We start from the raw sequence: 25,607 nt of genomic DNA on the forward strand, positions 1-25,607 counted from the left end.
TATAAATATAAATTTCTGCTCGGCCATCTTAAAGAGATAGAATAAAATAAGCAGCCCAGATCGTATACATATATATTTTGTTCAAATTTAAACAAAATAATTGAAACAAGAAAGTGTAATTTAAATTAAACAAAAATACAAAAAAAAAAAAAAAAAAGAAATCGAAAATTTAAAGTAATCTAAAGAGTGAATTTAAAACAAACTGAATATTGAATTTAAAATAAACTTATCGAAGAATAAAAGGTAATATAGGGTGTCTTAGCCTAATTAATATTAGTGTGCTGATTAAGTTTATTACTTATAGCAGTTTCGATTCTGTGATAGGAAACTAAGGAAATCCCTGCATTACTTAATCAACATAAGGCAATTAAAGTTCTTAGTCCCCAAGAACTGGAGCAGGGCCAGAACAAAACACGGGGACTACAACATTTTTTTTGGGAGAAGGCACAAAGATCCACAGCTGCCCAACATATTTTACACAGAAAAAAATAATACATAAATGAAATGAATTTTGTAATAAATTGCATGAATCGAACATGACCTTTTTCCCATTCAAAATATTAAAAGCTCATAGAATGTATTAATTTGTACATGACGGAATTTTTTTGAATTTTTACTTTTTTTTTTGCAATATTCATGAACGAATTGCTAACAAAGTCTACTATCTACTAATCTGTTTCCATATTTAGTAGATATTAATCTTTTATTAGCGAATTTTGTATAATAAAAATATATAAATTGAAATGCTGAAAAACGAAATCTTAAACAAGAAAACATCAGCAAACATTGTTAAATATCTATTCTTCCTTCGCGACGGGTAGTCATCTTGACGCGATGCGAAGGCTTATGTGTGATGACCCACGCAGGCCGTGCTGGTAGGGCTACCCATGCCAGAGGGGCTCATGACGAGCACATACTAAGAACTACCCTTCCCACTACTGGTAGCGTCAGTTTCTCCCCGATGGTGCGGCTACCAGTCCAAGTACTTGTCAAAAGATCTCTACTCATCCTTCGGATGTGTATCTTTTGACAGTACAGTCCATTCGGAATCTTTAGATCCCTAAACTCCACGACGGTCCGTCTAAATCCACCAGCGTCTGTTCCCACATTGGGCGGCTTTGTGGTCTGCAAGCACATCATATGCAAAATCATATACTTGGCAGCAAGTATAAAATGCACACCGTTTTAATGTCCAATGTCCGATAAGAAACCGTGCCCCGCGTATCCGGTAAGGGGCCTAATAATCTCCGGAGACCCTACCCCCACGGCGAAGGCGATAGGCTGTGGAGAGTCGAGTGCTACTGCCACCTAGGTTAGTCCGGCGGAGACACCGGGTCGGGCTAGTCTGAATGCAACCGGCGCCAAACCCAAAACAAAAGCGTCTGCGGATTTAGGGAAGCCTGGATCCTGCAGTCGCAAAACAATATCAGCATCTGGCTCCAAAGCTGGATGCAGCAAAATAAGCAGCGAGGCACCTCTGGACGTCACTCCAAGTACCTCAAAAGCAGCTCAGGTCCGTATTGGCAAAATGCCGATAAAACCCCCTGTTTCGGGGACTACTAAGGCCACCAAAGCCAAGGTTGCAACCCCAGTGCCGGTTATGCACGAGGGAACTGCGAACAAGATTTCGGGTTCTCAAACGGCATCACCCAATGCCACTACGGCGAATAGTATGACCCTCAGGCACGTAACACCAGCAAGAAGGGCCTTCCTACAATGGCGCTCCGCCGCCAAAATTCTAGTGCGCTTAGCTGGCAAGCCAGTCGAGTCGCTAAGTAAAGAGGACAAGTCCTCTCTAGAATGGGCTAAGGGAAAATTGGCCGTTCTGGAGAAGAGTCCCCCCCTCACGTCTAAGGACGCGCCTAAACGGCAACGTTCTGAGGAGAAGACTAATCTTCAGGGCCAGCAAGCCGGGACAAAACGTCCGAAACCGTTGCCCCCCAAAGCCGCATAACAGGACCTTCGGTGAAGTGGTTGAAAACCAATTCACGCTTGCTGTCATCGACAGGGGTGACATAGATGGCGCTATGTCTCCATCCAGATGGGACATAGTGCGAAAAAAGCTGATGGGGATGTTCTGCGAAGTTCTTAAACAGAACCCTGGTTCCCCCTCCACAGTGTGAGGACGGCGGTTAGTTTCACAACAGAGTGAAGCTAATGGCCTGTTCTAACGAGCGCTCAGCTTTGCTCCTGAAGCAGGCAGTGTCGCTGATAAAGGATCCGTGGGAAGGCACTAAGCTGGAAGTGGTCTCTGTGGACGAGATCCCACGAAGGCCTAGATCCACCGCCATAATTCCTGCGGAACCACATAAAAAGGCAGCGATACTAGAACTACTACAGGTTGGCAATCCGGATCTCCCAACTCAAGACTGGAAGGTCGTTAGGGTTTCTCAACCTGTAGGAAGCTCCAGAAGGATTGTTGTGATCCTGATCATTGGCTCCGCTTCCTTCGTGTCTACCGAGGCGATGACAAGGGACTATTGGAACAGGATGATCCCGATCCTGACCAATCCGCTGCGGATATGTCTTGCGATGAGACTGACCTTTCGCAACACGTCACAGTGTTGCGTAAAGACAAAAAAGGAGATAGTGAGAGTAACCCAAATTAATCTCCACCACTCCAAAACAGCCTCGGCTGCACTGCTCCTCCGAATGGGTATAAGTGGGGAGAAGCTCGCCCTAGTCCAGGAACCCTGGATTCACCAAGAAAGGGTGAGTGGACTAGGCATGAAAAGCTTTAAGCTATTGTACGCAAAAGGATCTGGTAAGATTCGATCCTGTATAGTAGCCAAAAGCAGTCTCAACATCTTCATTCTTTTTGATTTCAGTGATGAAGACACCGCAGCAGCCATATGGAAGACCAATGTTGGTGCTATATTGGTTATCTCGGCGTACATGGCTCACGACCACAGCGACCAGCCATTGAACAACCTGGTCTGCAGATCCATAGAGATGGCAAACTCGAAAAGCATGTCGATCATCATGGGGGCTGATGCCAATGCCCATCACACTGTCTGGGGAAGCTCGGACATAAACGCTAGAGGTGAGTCAATCTTTAACTTCATTATAAGCAATAATCTTGATATTCTAAATTCAGGATCCGAACCGACCTTTATTGTTTCAAACAGAAGGGAAGTTCTTGACATTACGCTGGTTAGTTCTATGCAACATGATAGGATAAGGAGATGGAGGGTCTTAAGTGACTGCTCTTTCTCTGACCATTAGTACATCGATTTTGAAATCGTAGTTGACAAAGTGGCCCCAAAGCCCTTTACAAACAGGAGACGAACAGATTGGGAAATGCAAAAGGGGCTAATCTCACGTTCACTCCAGAATGTACCGATCATCGAAAACCGATCGGACATAGAAAACGCTGTTGAAACCATAAATCAAGCTTTCAAATACGCGACTTCACTGTCTTGCAAACAGAACATGCACAAAGGCAGATGCAGGCCCCCATGGTGGTCTGCGGACATTGCGAAATCTCGGAAAGAGACGCGCAGACTGTTTAACGAGGCAAAGAAAACAGGAAACTGGATTTCTTACAAGACCTCGGTTAATCGTTTCAAGAATCTGGTAAGAAATGCAAAGCGCAAATCCTGGAAAACCTTCTGTAGCGGCGTGGAAGGTTCTTCTGAGACCAGTCGTCTGCGCAAAATCTTATCATCTACTCCTCCTGTCCCAAGTTTCATTCAGAAACCTTGTGGCAGTTGGACGACCAGCAGCCAAGAAACCTTAGAAGTTGTAATGGCCACTCACTTTCCAGGCTGTCAATCTCCGGAAAACGGGACTGACATGGAGTTTACAGATATCCCAGCTGATAAAGGAATATCCATAAATGAAGATAAGATCAACTGGGCGATAAACAGCTTCGACCCCTACAAATCACCAGGTCCTGACGGTATAATACCTGCGGATTTGCAATACAATGCTGTCCATCTCATGCCTTGGCTAACCCGGATATATGATGCCTGTCTAAAATGGTCTTATATACCCGAACCTTGGACCAAGTGTACGGTGGTCTTCATTCCGAAAGGAGGAAAGACCTCTCACACGAAGCCAAAGGATTTTAGACCAATTAGTCATCCTCCTTTCTTCTCAAAACTTTGGAAAGGATAATTGATCTGCATCTCAGAATACATATCAAACCTGACCATCTATCAGCATCTCAACATGCCTACATGAAGGGAAAATCTGTTGAGACTGCACTACACTCGCTAGTTTCTCACATTGAAAAGACAATAGCGCAAGGGGAATATACACTTGTTGCCTTCTTGGACATCGAGGGGGCTTTCAACAATGTTCACCCTGGGTCGATAACAACGGCCCTAACTAATCTGGGTATAAACCAACCAATAACAGCTTTCATCAAGAGATTACTGACTCAACGGATCATTATCTCCGAAATGGGAGCAGCAAATGTCACAAAAGTGGCAAATCGCGGTACCCCACAAGGTGGAGTTCTGTCTCTGGTACCTAGCGTTGAACCCACTTGTTATGGATCTTAGATCTATGGGATTTAAGGTAATAGCGTATGCAGACGATGTGTCTGTAGTAATATCTGGCAAATATCTGGATACTTTATCGCAAAGGATGGAGATTGCACTCATGACACTCAGCACGTGGAGCAACGTCAGTGGCCTTGGTGTAAATCCATCGAAAACGGAACTTGTTCTCTTCACTAAGAAGTACAAGATACCCACCTTCACTCTCCCACGACTGAATGGGATAGAATTGGAGTTATCGGATAGTGCTAAATATCTGGGAGTAATCCTGGATTCAAAACTAACATGGCGTTTGAATACTCAATCTAAAGTGTCAAAAGCGGCTGCGGCCTTATACTCGTGTAAGAGAGCAATTGGCAAATCATGGAGCATAAACCCCAAGAATAAATGGCTCTTCGACATGGTAGTCAAGCCCATACTATTGTACGGTGCACTTGTAAGGTGGAAGTCTGTACAAAAGCACTCACACCGCAAAAGTTTTGAGGGAATCCTTCGTACATCAGCTCTGTTGATAACGGGGGCCCTCCGCACCACCACATCAGGGGCTCTCTTTGTCATGATGGGATGGCTACCTATTGATCTAATGGCCCAAGAGGTTGCCCTCAACGCGGCTATTAGACTCAATACAATTGGTATGTGGCATATGATTCAGTCAGGTCACTCCACCATTCTCAATTGCCTAGGAGAAATTCCTGACAATATCGACTATTGCATCGCCAAACCGTCTTTTGATAGAAGCTTTTCGGTGAATATCCAACACGATCCAAATGTGATGGAAACAATCCTCCATGACGGATCGTATAAGGTTTTCACTGATGGCTCAAAATCAAACCATGGTGTAGGCGGTGGCTTTTACATAGCACATTCGGGAACGGAAGTATCATTAAAGCTTCCAGAATAATGTAGCGTCCTTCAGGCTGAACTATCAGCCATTAAACGGGCTGCAAACTGGCTCAGGTTTTATCGAATATACGGTGCTAATATTTGAATTTATACCGACAGCCAGGCAGAACTTAAGGTTCTAAGTGGTGTCTACACGACGGCAAACTTAGTCCTAGAATGCCGGGCATCCCTTAACGAGATGGCGAAACATTCCACAATAGGACTGTATTGCATTCCAGGACATCAACAAATTCCTGGTAATACCATTGCGGACTCTCTTGCCAAGTTAGGCTCCTCGCTTGCAAGAGAGCATACCGACCATTTTGTCGGTATACCGCTTTCAACCTGCAAACGCTCGATACGTGAAAAACTATATGAGCTTGCGCAATGCAGATGGTCGACTGAAGCCACCTGTAGACAGGCAAGGATCATGTGGCATCTTACAACCCACGAAGATCCCAAGCCCTTTTCTACATTCCGAGAGTTAATCTACGGAACTTAACGGCAGTGGTAACTGGCCACTGGCCTTTCGGACTCCATGCAAGAAGACTGAACTTACCCAGTAACGACTTCTGCAGGAGCTGCCAGGATGAAGAGGAAGAAGAGAGTTTAACTCACTTCCTCTGTCATTGTCCTGCCCTAGATGATCACAGAATGGGTCTGCTAGGTAGCTATTTTCTGCATGACTTCGCGGATCTATCGGAGGTTAATATCCGAAAAATAGATTCCTATATTCGTGCGACAAACTGGTTCGGTGTAGGAAACCAGAGTGATTAGGTTGAAGTGTACTAATACGCCGACCGTTTTCTCTCGTTTCAGGTATCACAAAGGGATCAAAATACTGGACCCAAGTGTGTCCCCAGTGATGACATCGCGAGGACGACCTGCCTAACCTTCTTCATAAAATCCCGCCAATTACGCGCTGATTTCATCGATTTTAAACTAAAAATCATAAACAAATACAAAATTTTCCTAAGAAAATTTCAAACATTTTTTTAACAAATAGAAAATAAAAATATATTTGAAATATTTTAAGTCAAAGCCTATATGTTATGTTTGAAAAAATAAAAATTCATACAATTTAGGAACTTAGAGTGTGTGCCAATCGGTAACAATTTACTTGAATATGTAAATTTTTGATAGATATGAGGTGAATAAAATTTTACTAGCTCATAGAGCTATATAAATTTTTGACAAATGAAAAGAAAAATTTGAAAATACAAAAAATAAAATATTTTATAATTTTAGTTCATAATACATTTGCGATTGTAGAAATTTATTTTAATAATAAACAAGTAAGAGTGCTATATTCGGCTGTGCCGAATCTTATATACCCTTCACCATAGTTTATTTAAAAATTAAAAATTTTATAAAATTTAAATTTATTTCATTTTCCCGACTATATCATTATTATAGCAATAGGAAAACAAAATAAACAACAACAACGCTAAACGAAATAAACACACAAAAAAACAAAATACACAAGGCAGTAAAACCAACAGACATCCAAACATACGAAACGAAATACACAAAAAAAACAAAATGCACAACGCAATGAAGCCAACAAACATTCAAACGTACGAAACTAAATACACCAAGAAACAAAAACAAGTAAGAGTTCTGTGCCGAATCTTGTATACCCACCATCAAATCATTGCCGAAAAGGAATGCTTCCTTATAAATAAACTTTGATATTTAAGAATCGATGCTTTTGTTATCAAAACAATTTTCTCATTTATTTCATTTTGTCGCTGTACTTGTATTTTTAAGAGAGTAAAAAGCGTTAAAGTCATTTTCTGTGAGGGACCTTATTTGGGGGGAGGTTAGGTCAATTATGGACCGATCCTCGTTAAATTTTCTAGAACGATTTTAGTTTAGGCTAGTAATGAGCGTTAAAGTAATTTTCTTATATGGGGAGTAGGGTTAATTATGGACCGATCCTTATAAAATTTTAGAAAGATATTAAGGTTCCTTTAAAATATGTTTATGTTGAATTTCAGCATTATTGTCATTTTCTGAAGGGGACCTTATATGGGGGGAAATTGTCAATTATGTACCGATCTTTATAAAATTTTACAATGATATTTAGGTTCCTAAAAATATGTTAATGTCGAATTTCATCGTCATAGCTGCTTTTTTTAGTCATTTATGAGCGTTAATGTCATTTTCTAAAGGTGACCTTATATGGGGGATAGGATCAATTATGGACCGATCCATATAAAATTTTATAATGATATTAAGGTTCCTATAAAATATGTTCATGTCGAGTTTCATCGCTATAGATGTTTCTTTTAGACAGTTATGAGCGTTAAAGTCATTTTCTGAAGGGAACCTTATATGGGGGATAGGGTCAATTATGGACCGATCCTTGTAAAATTTTACAAAGATATTAAGGTTCCTATAAAATATGTTTATGTCGAATTTCATCACTATATCTGCTTCTTTTAGTCAGTTACGAGCGTTAAAGTCAGTTTCTGAAGGGGACCTTATATGGTGGCTAGGCGAAATCGAGCACCGATATTGCCCATTTTCAATGCCAAACAAACTTCATCAATATAAAATGTCTGTGCAAAATTTCAGACCGCTAGCTAATTCCATTTGGACACTATCGTGTTTTCAACAGACAGACAGACGGACGGACTTAGCTAGATCGTCTTAGAATTTAATAAGTATCCAGATTATATATTGTTGTTGCTTATTTTTTATGAAATTTTCAGAGGTTGTCTCGGATTTTTGCTTATATCTCCGTTGTTTATGGACGGATTTTGCAGATTTTAAATAGGAAACTTCTCGAAAGCATGTCTGACAGAATTATTGAAGATTTTGATCCCGATGTTATCTGGGGTGTTCAGAAAATTGATTTCAACAGACAGACAGACAGACATGGCTTAATCGATTCCACTATCTATAAGGATTCAGAATATATATACTATATAGCGTCGGAAAATTATATTTTTGAAATTACAAATGGAATCACAAACTTATATATGCCCTTCTCACGAAGGTGAAGGGTATAAAAACAAAATACACAACGCAATGAATAAGCAGTGTTGTTGTTGCTTATTTTTTATGAAATTTTCAGAGGTTGTCTCGGATTTTTGCTTATATCTTATGGACGGATTTATTTTAAAAAGGACAGTTCTCGAAAGCATGTCTGATAGAATTATTGAAAATTTGGATCCCGAAGATATCTGGGGTCTTCAGAAAACTGATTTCAACAGACAGACGGACATGGCCCAATCGACTCCGCTATCTATAAGGATTCAGAATATATATACTTTATAGGGTCGGAAAATTATATCTTGGAAATTACAAACGGAATGACAAACTTATATATACCCTTCTCACGAAGGTGAAGGGTATGAAAAATCAATAAAAGTGTTTCTTTTATTAAAATAAATGCAGATTTTCTTGTGAAATTAATGACAATTGTAAAAATTTAATGTAATCAAAAAAGATATCGTTTGGCACAGCAAAATGTAAAAATGTTCCCACCATAGGAAAATTACAATCCACTATAGAACTTTGCTATCATTTGACACACGCTCTTATTCTTAAATATTCTTAACTTTTATCAATGAAAGCAGTTCATATTTATGCTGAAACTTTTTTCTGTGTACTTGATTAAATTATTACATCATCAGCGGAAAAACCATTCTAAACAGGTAAGTGCTCACTGTTAAGATAAACAAACATCTCCCTGATATTTTTCTCATCGAATCGAGTAGTGATAGTTTGAACCAGGCTTACAGTAGCCAGAAAAAAATCGTTTAAGTGAGCTCTCTTAGGCTGATAGTAATGTGTATAGATGAGTGAATTCCCAAACCAATTGTTGGGACATAATTACCCAGCGGTAAAAATAAACATTATGTACTCGCTTATTTAAGTCAGTGGTGATGCTTTCACTTATTCTTCCACTTAGATTTAACATAAAAGTGTCCTAGGCTACCTCATCGATGTGCTCTCGCTTAGAATGTAAGCCACAATATCATTAAGACAAATTAAAATTTCACTTACATAATGTGTGGAGTTCTAAGCGAAGTTAATGAGATGCCTATAAACGCTTGCAAATAAGAATGTAATGTATGTAGATTACAGTCATATTTGCATTTGTAAGTTAAAGTACCATGTCTTCCGATTTTGTTATAGAAAAAATATATATTTCTTATATTTATTTTAACATTATGCAAGTTTATTTAAAAATGATGATCAAATAATAAACATGTATTATAGTTAATTCAATAAAAATATAATTAAACGAAGATAAATGAGATGAATCTTAATTTTCTTTTGAAACTTTCGGCCATCTTCCTTTACAGATCCTGTAAACAATCAAGAGGAAATTGTCAGTATTAAAACTAGAATATATGAAGTAAATTTACCCCAATTTTTAAATCCGTATCTTCCGTTTAGATCACCACAATTATTTTAAATTTTTATAATAAAATAACTTTTTTAACAAAACACAACTTCACTTATAAAAGATCAATTTTGAACTGAAACAAAAACGCTTATAACATGCATTACAAAATGGGAAAATATGCACTAAAAATGTGGAAAATATGCACCAAAAAATATTTTCTTTGTGAAATTTAATTGTTATCACCAATTTTTTTTTATCATATTTGAGTAAATTTGTATGTATAAATATTTAGAACTTAAGTTTTTGACAACATATACCGCTTTATATACTCTAATACCAATTTAACAGAATCACGATCTTGTGCCAAGTTTGCACTAGTACTATTGGATCACAGATAACCAGATAAGAAACCAGCTGTCAAAAAAGTAAATTCGAACCGTTTACATTTTTTACCATTTTTTGAATTCCGCCATTAGGTAAAATTTTAGAGCAAAAGAAAAAATAAAAATGTATTAAAAATCGATTAGTGTGTGAGATGAGTTGAATGATTGTTTTCATGTATGATTGTTTTCATCGCTCGTTAAAAAAAAAAAAAAAAAAAAAAACAGCAAAAAATTTAAACATTGAAGAAATTGTATGTGAAGAAGAATTGCAAAAAATGAAGATAAAAAACAACCTTTTTTATAAAATATTTGCTTAGATTCTAATTAAAAGTGCATTGGATTTGTTTTTTAACAATTCCTTAATGTTTTTTCATTATAAAACACTTTGCAATACACTACCAACACCAGAAACAACTTTTTTGTAAAGTAAACCCCGTTTATATATTCTCAACACATATTTTTTAAAGTTCGATATAAAAATGGATAGTTGTATGAAATTTTATTCATGGGACTAAATAGTAATTCTTTTTAACCAAGAATTCTTTATAAAATATGTTTTTGTATCAAAATAGTTATCAAAATTCCGCTAATTAAGATAAGTTCGTAAAAAGCAAGAAATAGTTATAAAGGGGTTTGACTGCAATGCAATTTGTATTTTACATTTGAAAAAATTAAGTATGAGGTGAAAAGAGATGGAAATATATCTTTATATATTTGCCCTCTTTTAAATCTCCCGTGGTTCATTATACATTTTCTTTTGTTGATTTGTCGTAAATTTTTTTTTGTTTGCCTCCGCCATATTGCTAAAATCAGCTGATTCCAGTCTATGAGTAGTCTATGTATTGGATAGTAGGCCACATCTGTCAAGAACTTTATCGGCAAGTACTGCCTGAGTTGGAGGGGGTCAAAGTTGGGCATTTTGGTAATACAGGCTTTTTTTAATGAGTGTAACTTTTCACCTATTGGCCCTAGCAAAAATTGCAGAAAGGAGTTTAGATAGATATTTCTTTACTGCTAACAAATTCTGGGCACTTATTAAATTCTAAGACGATCTAGCCATGTCTGTCTGTTGAAAGCACGATAGAGTCCGAACAGAAAGAGCTAATGAGTTGAAATTTTCCACAAATATTTCTTATAGGTTTGTTTGGTATTGAAAATGGGCAATATCGGTCCACGTTTTCGCATAGGCCCAATACAACAGCATTAACAATCATAACTGTTATAAAAATGCGACTATGGCGATGAAATTCGACACAAATAAGTTTTATATGAGCTAAATTCTCTCTACCAAATTTTATGAGGATCAGTCCATAATTGACCCTCATACATATGTATATGATCCCCTCCAAAAAATTACTTTAAAGCCTATTAAAGCCAGAGCTGAAATTTGATATAAGTAAGTTTCTTACGAGCAAAAATCTTTCTACCGAATTATATAAGAATCGGTCCATAATTGACCCTACCCCCCTTCAGAAAATGACTTTAACGCTTACTGCTTACTAGCTATGAAATTCGATATACAGAAGTACGTTTCTTACAAGCCAAAGTCTACCAAATTTTATAATTGACCCTAAAGTTGGACAAAAATATTTTGTTATTAATAATTAATATTTTGTAAATACGAAAGGGATGTGTCCATAATTGACTTAAGCCCTATTTCAAATATCAATTTAATGTTTATAGGAACATTCCATTTACGGCATACAGTATATAAGATTCGGCATAGTCGAATATAACACTTGTTTTTAAATAGTCGGGCATGACCGACCATATAATACCCTACAGCATGAGTATATTTTAATAAAAATAAAAATTATTTATTTTTCATAAAGAAACTTTTATGTTGAATTTAACCTTAATTCCAAAGTATTTAAACAATTAATTCATAAAAAACTAATTTTTTAAATGAGACTTTATATAGGAGTATTGGTCAAACATGGGCCGATTCCCATTAAATTTGGGAAATTGATATATTTTTTAATAACAGTTAGTTATGTTGAATTTCATTGCGATACAAATGGTTTCAAATCAATTTTAGACGTTTAAGACATTTTTTGAAGGGTGTTTGTATGGGGGCTTGGGTCAAATAAGGGCCGATCATTACGAAAATTTGGAGTGTCATTTATACTTATTTATATAAAACTTATTTGTGCCAATTTTCGGAGAGATAATAATATATTTGACGTAATTATGGCATAAAAAGCCCAAATCGGGTGGACCGATTTCAACCATTTTTGTCTTTGTGCCAAAAAACACGTTTGGTCTAAATTTCATCAAATTATCTTGAGAACTGCGCCCTGTACCTTGCGCACAAGGTTTACATGGAAAGCCAGCCGGACGGACGGACATGTCTTAATCGACTCAAAAAGAGATTCTGAGTCGATCGGTATACTTTAAGATGTTTGTGTTACAAACATCAGTACAAACGTATATATTATTTCAAGACAAGAAGAAAATACAAAACCAAATATGGATTTTAGCAAGAACATCAAGATACTTAAAGATGAAACTGAATGGCAATTTTGGAAAAGAAAGATAAGAGATCTTTTAGATTACCATAAAGGAACATTGCATGTAATTGATAGGAAATTACATAAGCTGACTCCTCTAGAATCAACAGCCACATCGGAACAAAAGAAATTATATCAAGAACAAAGCGGTTTGTACAGAAAAGCCAACAGTTATGCAAAATCATCGTTGCACAGTGGGGCAGAATCGAAATTTTTTGGAAATAAATCTGGCATTTCTAAACGGCTGATCCGATCGGTATAAAATTTGGCGTGAGCGTAGCCAAGGAGTATTCGAGTTTAAGTTTTGAAGATGAACCCCGCAGATGCCCCAGGGACGGCGCTGTGGCGGCTCAAAGTAGAGTACCTACGACATGTAAAATTTTTAAACTCGTGCCATTTTTTTGTTTTTCACCCAAAGATTTTTATATTTTCTGAAAGCGCTCGACGAGATCTTGAAAAAACATGCTACTTATCTCTTATAATATCCGAGTTATAGGCATTTAAAAATTTAGTGATACAAAATTTATCATACCTTGGTCCGCCTTTTTTTGAATACCGGGCGTAATTTTGGACCAAATGGACTCAACTTTTTCTTGTTAGTTAGACAACAAAATTTCCAATAATATACAAAAAATCAATATCATTTACAGATCCAAAAATATACGTTTTTTAATTTAAAAATTCAAAAAATGTGTCTTAACTCTTTTATTAATAAAATAAAATTTTCTTTAAGAACATATAACAATTTTATAGTTTTCTAAAAGGTATCTTTACGCAGAACGCTTTGGCGTAAAAAACTTGTCCTATTTTTTGAAAATGTTGCCACTGCGTCCTTCGGAATATGGTCTATTTTTTATCAAAACTTCAACTTTGGGCGACATGTTCTAAAATCCCAAAGCTGGGATCAGAAAACTGAAAGCAGTTTTGGAAACCTCAATATGTTTTATATTTACTCCAAAAGTATTTTCCCAGCCCTGAAAGAAATGTGGACCTTATGGGCAAAAATGTAAAAAAACCCAATTTTGGGATTTTCATTCCTATTTGTGGGAAATGCCCTTTGACCTTTTCAATTTTTTTTTTTTGCATTTTCTTATTTGAAATGACAAATTTAACAAGCGTTGTTTATAAATAAAGATTTTGTCTTATATTACATATTTGTTAAATTTCTAAAACTATGATTTATATCAAAATTTTAATAGGGTTGCAGATAGCTACAACAATTTAGTCCATATTTATCCCTTAATATCATTTTTTAGTTAGATATGGAAATTCTCGACCCTTTACAAAAAAATTCAAGCCAATATCTCAATTACATTAAAAAATATGTTCATTTAAACCTGTGTCCTTTAATTTCATCTTTTTCATATTTTAGTATTAAGTATGACAGAACATACATTTGGTGTTGAATAAAATATTTGGACAATTTTTAAAAATTATTTAGTTAATTATTTTATTAAAGACTATAATATTGTATATACAATAAAAAAATTATAATTTTATTATGAGCCACGCACAACAACACCTAAATCACCCAACACAAACCACCTTTCCCGCCCACCGAAATATAAAACACAATTTAATACAATATCATCAGTTAGTATAATAGCTTTTTTTATTTGAACTGTTTATCTTAAACATAATACAATTAATTCTTACAACCTACTTATATAGTTAATTCCTAACACTACTTATTTTCTATAAAATAATCTGTCATATCGGTATACATATCCAGAAGGTAATATAAGTCCTTTAAATCTTCCTTGTTTTGAGATGATAGAGTTTCATAACAAATCCACCTTTTTCGCATAGTTGAAAGAACAGGATCAGAAGATAGAAGTAAACTATTAAAAATATCTTCATTCTGTGATTGCCTGGAGCATTTTCTTGAGCTGAATAGTTGAACATGCTTAAAATCTCGATTCCTCGCTTCCTGGGCTTCTTATGTTAACTCTCCAAGTGGAAGAATATTCGATTCAATTATTATTTGACCATGACACAATACTTTGTGTACTGTTGGTGTTAGTTCCCTCCATGGATACAGAGATACAAGTAATTTAGAAATTTCTGATGTATATTCCCCAAATCGATTTCCATTAATTTTATGTTTACTATTCAGTGCCATTAAAATAGTGTTAACTCTTCGAAGCAACTCCTTGTCGATTCCAGTTATTTTTGAAGTAATTTCAAAATCACGAAAAAACCTTCTCGCCGTATTACCGTCATTTGTACTACCGCAACTTGGAAGTGGTTTGTCGATGTTTAATCCCATCTGAACTTTAAATTCTTCTTGGATTCTGCTTTTTTCCGCAGCTCTCAGTTCTTTCAATTCTTCATTATTTTTTGTTGATTTAGTAAGATTCTCTGGCACACTTCTATATTTGAGGTCGTATGCTATGTGAAAAAGGTAACCCAAAATCGTATTCTGGCATGAAGTGGTGAAATTCCGAAAGACAGGACTTCTTCATTAATACTTCTGCTTTTGTTTATATTTGAGAATTGCGACTTTTTCTCATTACAAATTGAGCATCTCCAGAAGGAAGAAGTTTCTGTTATGGCATTGCTGACCTTTCCATCAATCATTATTAAGCTTAGCTGATATGATACGTTAATAGAGAATTCCTTTATTTTTATGCAAATGGGCTCCAATGCATTTATTTCATCTTTTAAATATTCCACTAAATTTTTTGTTGTTTTCTTTGACTCCTTTATATATTCAAATCCAATGGCCCTTTTGAAGATACACTCCATAAAACGGAACACAGCTCTTCGTACTTTAATGTAATCTTCATTGTAGATTTATTAAATATGGTACATACTTAAAATCTGAGAAGTTTACTTATATACCAATTCTTGTCATTTCCGATACAGGTATTCCAAAGTAAAAAATTACGAATTGTCTACCTATTAACATTTAGGACTATATTACTATTAATATAGTCCTATATTACTATTAATATAGTCCTAAATTCAGTCATTGATATTTCTTATTAGTGAATGAATCGAAATTATCATTACCTGTATATTTTTACCTACATGATCATAAACGAAACAGAACGAAATGATCTGTCGAAAAAATTTAGGTAAAAAATAGTTATAAATTTCTGAAAATTTAAGCATAATAAGACCTTTCAATTATAAGGATAAGCAAACAAATAGAAAATAGGTAAATATAAGATTTAAATATGTTCTGTCATATTTAATACTAAAATATGAAAAATATGAAATTAAAGGATTGTAGTGGTGTGGTTTGCCAGCTGTTTGTTTAAATAAACAAACAGACAACATAAAAAAACAAAAAGGGACAGAGTGGCCAGATTGCTAGCGGCGCTGGTATGCCCGCGTATTGCGCGGCTGAAGCTCGCCGGATGGGGTGGTTCTTGCCGGCAATCTGGACCACAAACACACACTAACACAAAAATTCATACCAGCATTTGGGGGTATTATTTGAAAAAGGGGCCAAAAGTAGTCCTGCATCTCCCTACGGTCATACCTATACACAAATTATGACCCTCCCTCTCGAGGATTCATCCTCGCCATGACGTCATCTTCCTCGACGTCCCATACCTTCCCTGCAAACATTTATTCACCCTACTTACCGCCGATTATTAATAAAGTTAGCCGATCATATTAATGATAACAAAATTTTAAAATTTCATTTAAACATTATAAAAATTTTTGTTTATTTATAGCAAGAGATTTAACAATGTCTCATCGAAATTTAGAATTTGAGTTTTAGAAAAATTTTAAAATATTAGGCAAATTTAGGTTTTAGCAAATTTAGTTTTAAGATTTTAACTAACTTTAGTTTTTAAGTTTTAACAAAATTTAGTTTTTAGGATTCTAGCTTTTGGATTTCAAGATTTACTCAAATTTTTAGATTTTAATTTTTAGCAAATTATAGTTTTTTAAGTTTTAGGTTTCCAATTTTCATTTAAGTTTTCAATTCATTTTGAGTTTTTCTTCTTTTAATTCAAGATTTTCCCTTCTACTTTCAGGTTCCTCAACATGGACAGCTGGCAGGACTAACGCAAATGGACTATTGAGGAGAGCTGGTTTGCAGGTGTGGTTTTCTGTCCGTCCGTTTTACAGTCTGTTCGGGTATTTCAGGTAAGTATCAAAAAAAAAAATATATTATAAAGAACCTTTTAAATAATTTGGTTTTTTTTCTTCTTTTTTTTTTTGTATATACTGGTTTCCGGCAACCTATGAGAACAAATCCACCGCGACACTATTCATAAGTAGGCCTGAGCTCAACCCTAACCTTACGCGCACGCCTGGTTCAATTTCAACCCGCGGACTGGCTTCGAGCAACTAACCGTAAGGTTTGCCTATAAACTAATATATAGCTGTTTTTTTTTTTTTTTTGTTTAATAAATTTTTTTTTATTTTTTTTTTTTTATATATAGAAATTATCTAAAAGGACTGACTGGTTCTGTTCGTCCTGTCGTTCGGGTAAGAGGTAAACTTACAAGGTCGAAAACCTTAATACCTGGGCACCACAGGACTGATGGTGCGGATCTGCTAAAGGAGTCCCTCGATGGATGGAGCTGGCGATGGCGTGGCTCAGAGTTGGCTGATTTAGCTTTATTTTTCTGTTTTATTTAGTTTTATGATGATGTAATTTAGTTTTAAGTTCTAATTTATTTTGTTTTAACTTTTATTTGTAGTTTAGTTTGAAACTTTTATGAATAAAAAAAACAAGGAAATTATTTAATTTAAATTAAAATTCTTGTTGTTGTTCTTGACGGCCACGGGCTCCACCTTCTTCTTGGGCAGGGAAAAATGAAAAGGACCGACATTCTACTTTTTAGGTAACGAGAAACCTCGGTTACCAATATGGTTCCCATCAATTTAACACCATTTCAGCCATTTATCTAAACCGTATAGTTTTTTTACATTATAGTTTTGTTTTTGTTTACATTTTCCAGCTGTCAGTTAGTTTGTACAGCCGCGTTGCCAACTTCTCTTTCCGTCTTCTTCTTTTTAAATTTTGCCCTACTACAGGGTGCACACGACAAACCGTACCATTCTGTAATCCATTTATGGATACAGAATGGGGTGGAAAAATTTGCGCCCTGAATTTATGAGTTACCCTAATTTTAAAAATTTTCTGGAATTTTGGGCATTTTTTTTATTCCTAACCAAAAAATTGCACTATGGCAACCCTTATTCATTAATGAATAAAAGTGCGACTCTGTACCGCCGTTAAAACTGGTCGTGCGGCGACGTACTCTGAATTTACTACACAGCTGTTTGAATGAAATGGAAGGGGAGGAGAGAGAATGCAAAAACGCATTCATTAATATTTTTCAATGGCGGTGATCAACAATGGTAAGTATTTTTTAATGAAATTTTTATTTTTGAATTTATTTATTTTTATTTAAAAATTTTAATAAAAATTTATGCCAAAATACTAATTTAATTTTTTTCATATTTTCTTTTCAGGAAAAGACGGAGGATGCTGCAGATTCGGGTGGAATATTGGTAAGTAAAAATTATTTTAATTTATTCAAGGTCAACAAAAATTCTTAATACATTTTTTTTTTGTTTCTTTCAGGAATGTGGCTACAGTTAGCTATTGGGTAGGTGCTGATGTAATTTCTGGAGTTGGACATGTGCAAGGTAAGTGACAATGAATTTTAAGTGTAAAATTTAAAATAAAGTGTTTTTTAAGTAAAAGTGCTATTAGGATTTTTTTTTTTTGGAAACTACAGTGTGTGTAAAAAAAATTAAATAGAAGTGTTCTAAGTGAGTGTAATGTGTTATTGTGATTAAAAAAAAATAAAATTTGGAAAATACAGTGAGTACAAAAAGTGCGCGGACGGACAATTAAAATAAAAAATTAATAAAACGCGAAAAATATTAGTGCCGGTAAAAATTAACAAACTAAAAATTATTTTTCCAGAAATTACAGTGCGGGACAAAAGTGAAGTGTAAAAAAAAAACAAATAAAGTGCAAGATTAAAAAAAAAAAATTAAATTAAATGCACTTAAATTGAAATTAAATGAAAATAAAAATAGAATCTACCGTGTGCGACAAAAGTGAAATAAAAAAATTAAAAGTGAAAATAAAATTAATCTATTGTGCGAATGAATTGTTGACGGTAAATAAAAAAAAAAATAAAATAAAAACTAAAAACGGAATTTACAGTGACGATTAAAAGTGTGCGGTGTTAAAAAAAAACAAAAGTGAATAAAAATGAAAGTGAAACTGAAAACTAAAGTGATGGAAAATTAAGCTGGTAAAAAAAATTAATACAGTGGAAAACAAAAGTGATGTGACAAAAAAAAATAATTCTATGGTATTAAGTGAAAATTCTAACCGTGTGTGTAAAGAAACTGTGTGGTGTAGAATAAAACTAAATTTTGGAAAATACAGTGACGGATAAAAGTGTGAGTGATTGGAATAAATAAAATAAATAAAACTATTGAACTGGGCTATGGTTATGGTGTTGTGAACTAATTGAAACTTAAAAATTTTTTTTACAGTGGTGCGCAAAATTTCAGTGAAAGTGAAAAAAAATTAAAGTTTAGGAAATTAAACGAAAATTTTTGAAAAATTACTTAAAAGAAATTGATGAAAAGGAACGTATTAAGGCGAGTAAAAAAACTTGTTTATAAAAATGTAAAGAAACTATTGTGGAAAAAAGTGAATTAAATAACGAAAACGGGTGTTCGCAAAAAGTGTGCTGTGAATAAATGCGTAGAAGAAAACTAAAACTCTCAAAATAAAAGTGAAAAACAATAAAAAATTTGAAAATCTTTAAAAAAAACCGTATTAATTCAGTTTTTTTGTAATTCATATGTTTTTTTTATAATTTTTTCTTTTTTTATTATTTTTTTTATAATTTTTTCTTTTTAATATTTTTTTTTTGTGTTTTTTTTCTTTTTTAATATAATTTTACTAATTATGTGAATTCTCTATACTTTCAGATTAAACTTCTAGAGGATCTTGAACTTCAAACTGGCCTTAGATTTCGTTTAGGATCCGTAAGTATAAAAATACAAGAAAATAAAATAATGTTACTTATTCTCCACTGTAACACAAGGACTAAGTCCACCAAAGCTCGTAGAGTAAACTATAGAGACTTTGGCGGGAAATACCCCTTGTAACTACATTAAACAAAAACTAAATTGAGTGCTTCCACTTTCTTTACAGAACACTAATCCAACACCTGAGGAAAGTGAAGTGGAAGATCGAGAACCTAGTGAAAGGTCAGGTAAGTCTCTTATTAGGGAGAGTTCGGTGAAAAGCAAGGACCAAAACCACCAAAGATTTCGGGCTGAAGCCTTAGATCTTTGGCGAGAAGTGCCCCTTGACATTTTCATTTAAAACTAAAATTCTACACTAATAGAAATAAGAGTGTTAGATTATAAAATTTTCTAAAAGAGAATCCTAATAAACATTTTCATAAGACAATTCATAAATATTCTTTTAGAAAATTTTATTGCTAACTTTAAAAATAATAAAAACTAAAGTTTCGTTTCCCCACAGGTTATTAAGACTTCAAGTGTCCCTGAGAAGGACGAACTGCAGGAATGAAAACGCCATTTAGATGCCAAATTCAGTGGAATTCATGGGAATTGGCAAGTATTAGTACTGAAATATTTAAAACTTAAATTTATAACTATTTGAACCCCTACTAAAGTCTTTCGAACTTTTTTTCAGGTGGCAACAACTACAACAACAACAATAGAGAGCTAAATGAGAGCAGATAATGAAGCAGATAATCCGGGTGAGTGAAACGTTAAAATAGTAGAAAAACTAGAAAGTATGTTAAGTGGACTGGACAGCTAGTATAGGTAGTTTAAGTCGGACTGCATAGAAACCTTTTCTTTTCACAATAAGTGCAGGGTTCGGTAGCAATAACAAAATAAAGTTTAGAAAATCTATGAAACAAGGTCCTAAACTACTTGTTATTACTACTGACTCCAAATGAATTGTGTTTAGTATAGTTACCGATTATATCCAGAACAAAACTGAAGATTCTGTACCATCAATCATTTATATCTCGGCCAGTGACAATCTGCTTACGGAATGAACAACTACATGTTGGTCTTCCAATATGTATTGTCCCAATTGTTTCCTTTGGTATCGGCTCGCTGTAAGATCGGACTCAGAATTGTGTTATTGCCCTAGGTGACTAATAACCCTTACGCCTTGAATGGCACGGTACCGGAAGGCTTTGATGGGGTTGCACCTACTAATAGGGTAATGACCGGTTACACATGTAATCAGCTAAGAAACGTTGGCCTTAAGTCGATCCAAACAAATAATTAATCATTCCAAAGTAGCTATGGATCTCACTGGACACGATATAAATGAAAGATAAGTACAGAACTCAGTACTGTTCAGGCTACAACAATAACCATATTAAACAGAAATTCACTGCAAATAAGTAAAAGACAGATAGATTAATATGAAGACTCGACAATATGTATTAGAAAATAGTTACCCATTTAGGCACATATTAGGTGACTAGTAGAAGCTGTCAACTGGTAGATATTCAGGAAGAAATGTTAGGACTAGAACCACCAAAGATATTGAAGCTATTGCTTCAAATCTTTGGCGTGAAAAACCCCTAACGATTTCCCCTGAAAATCTTCGACCTCATATAAACTGTTTCCGACTGGTCGTACAATTCGGCACTTTAGAAATTTTCGGGCGAATATGGCGTTGAAATTGTTTTTAAAATCGCTCTGCTGGAAGTTACGTCGGTAGACTTCCTGACCGGGTATGAACTTGACTTGACGACACCGCGTATTATACGATTTTTCGTTGCGAGCGTAGGCTTTATGAAGATTTTCGCGAATTTTCTGTCGTATCAAATCCAATCTAGCAGCATTCGGAATGACGTTAGTTTCGGGATCGTTTAAGATTCTAAGTTTTCGTGCCAACTGGTATACACTACCATGGCCAATCATATTCATTCCGAATAAGGCGAAATAAGGCGTAACTCCTATGGACGACTGCACGGAAGACCTTAAGGAAAACTAAATTTCGGACAAATGTTTGTCCCATTCTGTATGGTCTTCCAGCAGATACGACCTTACGGCTGCTAAGATAGATTGGTTAACCCGCTCGGATGCATTAGCTTGCGGCGAGTGAGTTGCAGTTCTAACATGTCTGACACCGAAATTCTTTATCATATCCGCGAATTCTTTACTTACGAACTGCTTTCCATTGTCCGAACCGATTGTTTCCGGAGTACCAAATTTATGGAAAACCTCTGTGATTAAAAATTTCACAACATTCTTGGTGCTGGCTTTAGGCAAGGCCTTTAGAAACACGAATTTGGTCAAATGGTCTAAGACGATAAATATATAAACGTTTCCGTTTTTCGACCGCGGGTACGGACCGAGAAAATCAATGAAAATTCTTTGAAATGGGCGATCAGTCTGAACTTCGGCTCCCATCGGTGGTCTGAGCGTAGTATTCGCTGGCTTGGCTTCCTTGCAGGTTTGGCACATTCTTACGTAATTTCTGATTTGGACATTTTGATTCGGCCAGTAAAAATATTCTTTTACTCTATAAAGAGTCTTCCCAACGCCTCCATGAGACGCTTGTGGAGAATCATGACATGCTTTTATGATGTCCTCTGTCAGATCTAGCGGTACCCATAACTTCCACGCGAAATCTTCATTCGTAGCTATACCGTCGTAAGGCTTAGTACGTTTGTAAACAAAACCATCGACGACTTTTAAATCGGGCAATTGTTCGGCATTTTTCTCGACTGTGTCTATGAGGTTACGATAATCTTCTGACCGGAAAGAAACTGAAGTTAGGTCAATGAGTTTAGGTACGTTTAACGAGATTTCGTCCATATCATAGCGCGAGAGGGTATCGGGTACTACATTTTGCTTCCCCTGCCTGTGTTCAATCGTAAAATCGTACGATTGCAGATGTAGACTCCATCTAGCTAAACGACCTGTCAAATCTTTATGACTCATGAGCCACTTCAGACTACTATGGTCCGTAATGACGGTAAAAGGCATCAATTCTATGTAGGGCCTAAACTTCTTAATCGCCAAGACTACAGCTAAACATTCTCGTTCAGTTACAGAATAGTTTTTCTGCGCTGACGTTAGTTTGTGTGAAAAGTAGGCTATTGGGTGCTCTCCATCGGAATCATCCTTCTGGAAAAGCACTGCACCAATACCTACGTCAGACGCATCACACTGAACGAAGAAATGTTTGTTGAAGTCAGGATGATTAAGGAGTGGACTTGAAACTAGAGCTTCCTTGAGACGATCAAACGCGACCTTGGCTTCCTCCGAAAACTTGAATTGTTTACCCTTCTTCAGCGTTTCAAAGATTGGGGCTGCAATGGTTGCATAGTCTGGTATAAATTTCCTATACCAGCCTGTTGCTCCCATGAAGCTCCGCACCTGTCTTGCTGTCTTAGGATAAGCAAAACGAGTAATGGTTTCTACTTTGGACGGATCAGGTTTCAGTTTGCCACCTCCAACTATGTATCCTAGATATCTTAACTCCTTAAAACAAAACTTAGACTTCGCCACATTGATGGTCAGACCTGCTTTTGCTAAACAGATAGATACACGTTTCAACAATTCCAGATGTGTTTCGAATTCTGGAGATACAATCAAAAGATCGTCCAGATAGACGAAAACCCTATCACGAAGTGCTGCGGGGATCACTTTATCCATTAAACGGCATAACCTTTGGGCCGCATTGCACAACCCAAAAGGCATGACCGTAAAATGGTAGAGTGGTCGTCCTGGCACCGTGAATGCGGTTTTCTCTTTACTGGACGATTCTAGTGGTATCTGCCAGAACGCGTCTTTTAGATCAACACTGGAGATGTATATCGTGTCTCCCAAACGACTGAGCAAACCTTCGATGTGCGGCAATGGATAGGCATCCTTGACTGTCAGTGCATTGAGCTTACGTGCGTCCAGGCACAGCCGGTTTTTCTCGCCCCTGCGGACCAGAGTAACTGGATGACTCCATGGACTTTCACTAAGCTCAATCACACCAAGGTCAAGCATCCTATCGAGCTCCGCGTACATCAACTTTTGCACTGCCGGGGAGACAGGATAGTGACGATCTTTAACTGGAATTGCATCTCGAGTATCTATCGTATGCATTTCCAAATTGGTTTTTCCTAAGCCCTTTTTACTGTAGCAGGGGAACATCGAAATGACGAAATCTAATCTTTGTCGCTGATCCGGGGTCAGCTTATGAGTCACGACATCTAGGGTACTATCTGCCTCTTCGCAGAGACTAACACCATTAGTCGTAAGACTCTCGAGACTGGCAAACATTTTGAAAACTTTCATAAAATCGACCCCCAAGAAGAGCTCTCGATTCAGAGTAGGCACTAAATAGAATGTGATATCATTTACCGCATCACGAAACCTAACTTCAGCCCTGACACGACCGACTATCGGATGATTGGTACCATCTGCTGTTTTTATAACACTACTAAATTCGTGAACCTCAAGACCGGCGTCATTAACGAACTTTAGACAATTCCTACCGAGACAAGTTACCGTTGCCCCGCTATCAAGTAAACCGATTATATTTTGGCCGCCTATACTTAATCGCGTATACAGTCGTGAGTCTTCACCCTCGTAAAGTGAAGCCGACGAAATTTCATGACGTAGCCTTTTCCTCACTTTATAACGTTCTCGAGCTTTTCTAATTTTATTCGTCACTCGACCGAATATTCTACCTCTAGCTTCATTATACTCTTGAATCCGAATATGCAGGGGTTTGAGTTCTCGAAGCCGAGGCTCAGGTTTCAACTCAAACTCCGACCTATTCGGATTCTTTAATATTCTCAATTGTGGTTGTTGTTGTTGTTGTTTTTCCCTAACCTGTACTGGGCCTATACCTCGGTCGACCTCGCCTCCCCAGTTCGAGACGGGTTCCGGGACCTGTTTCCCTGACATTTTGGACATTTAGGGGCCACCACGTTATCTTTACCACACCGGAAGCAAAACTGTCTATTAATGGGCTCGGGACAGTCGACAAAACTATGACCGACGACCTTGCAATTCCAGCAGGTATAGTGACTTGTGGACCGTATACCATCAACCTCCAAATCTATCAGCGACAAATCCTCCTCCTCACAAACCAGTTCATTCACCCTATGGGTAACATTAGTTCGCTGGTACAGTTGCCTTTGGTTAGCGATTAGATTCTCTGCCCGCCTCACCTCCCGACAAAACTCGGACAAAGTTTTAAGGCGAATCGAGAACATCATTTGAGCTAATGATGGTTTTAAATTCCCTCGCATGATTTCTACAAGTTGCTCCTCCGCATATGGGTGCTGCTGCTGGTTTCGGAGCTTTATGACCGCATTGTAATAATCATCAAAAGCCTCTTGCGGTAACTGACGGCGATTGAGAATCTTCATTTGTATTTCGTGCTCTTGTTCGAAACGACGGTATTGTGCCAGCAGGGCTTTCTCCAACTCCTCCCAGGTATTAATGTGGACAATTTTCCGGTAATCCCAGTACCAGTCTAGAGCGGGGCCGTCTAGAAGGAGATGGAAACTCCTCAGGATTTCATCATCAGAGCATCCGTAATCCCTCCTCAACGCTCCAACTCTAAAAATGAATTCTTGGACATTCATAGTTTTGCTGGTCCCATCAAATCTAACACCCCATTTGGCTAATTTAAACTTATCCCAGGGCTCTTGAGGTCTTGGCATGGACATTGCCAAGTTGTAGTTTAGAGGCGGTGGCGGTTGCTGAGCGGGTGGCCCCGACCAAGTATCCTGTGGATACCCAGCCTGGGACGCACTTTGCCGTTGGAAATTGGCCTGTGGACCTTGCGGTGGCTGCGGCCCTAGTTGCTGTTGCTGACTGAAAGCGTGAGCTGACGGTTGGACGTACGGCAACTGGTTTTGTGGTGGCGACTGGTTATGCGGTTGCGCTGGCAGTAGGTTCTGGCGGTTTCCCTGCGACCAAAGTTGCTGCGGCTGACTGTAACACG

At 36.6% G+C, this 25,607-nt stretch overlaps 1 long non-coding RNA gene across 1 annotated transcript; it reads left to right on the plus strand.

The window, feature by feature from the left end:
* The first annotated feature begins 16,592 nt into the window (after positions 1 to 16,592).
* LOC119609511 lies at positions 16,593 to 17,433 on the plus strand. Its single transcript, XR_005231932.1, has 2 exons — positions 16,593 to 16,965; positions 17,050 to 17,433. It is a non-coding gene; the product is annotated as an uncharacterized LOC119609511 (long non-coding RNA).
* Positions 17,434 to 25,607: the final 8,174 nt, after the last annotated feature.

Source organism: Lucilia sericata, unplaced genomic scaffold, assembly GCF_015586225.1.
Source record: "Lucilia sericata isolate MDLA Ls3-8-SP2 unplaced genomic scaffold, ASM1558622v1 Contig000024F_arrow, whole genome shotgun sequence".
Lineage (NCBI taxonomy): Eukaryota > Metazoa > Arthropoda > Insecta > Diptera > Calliphoridae > Lucilia > Lucilia sericata.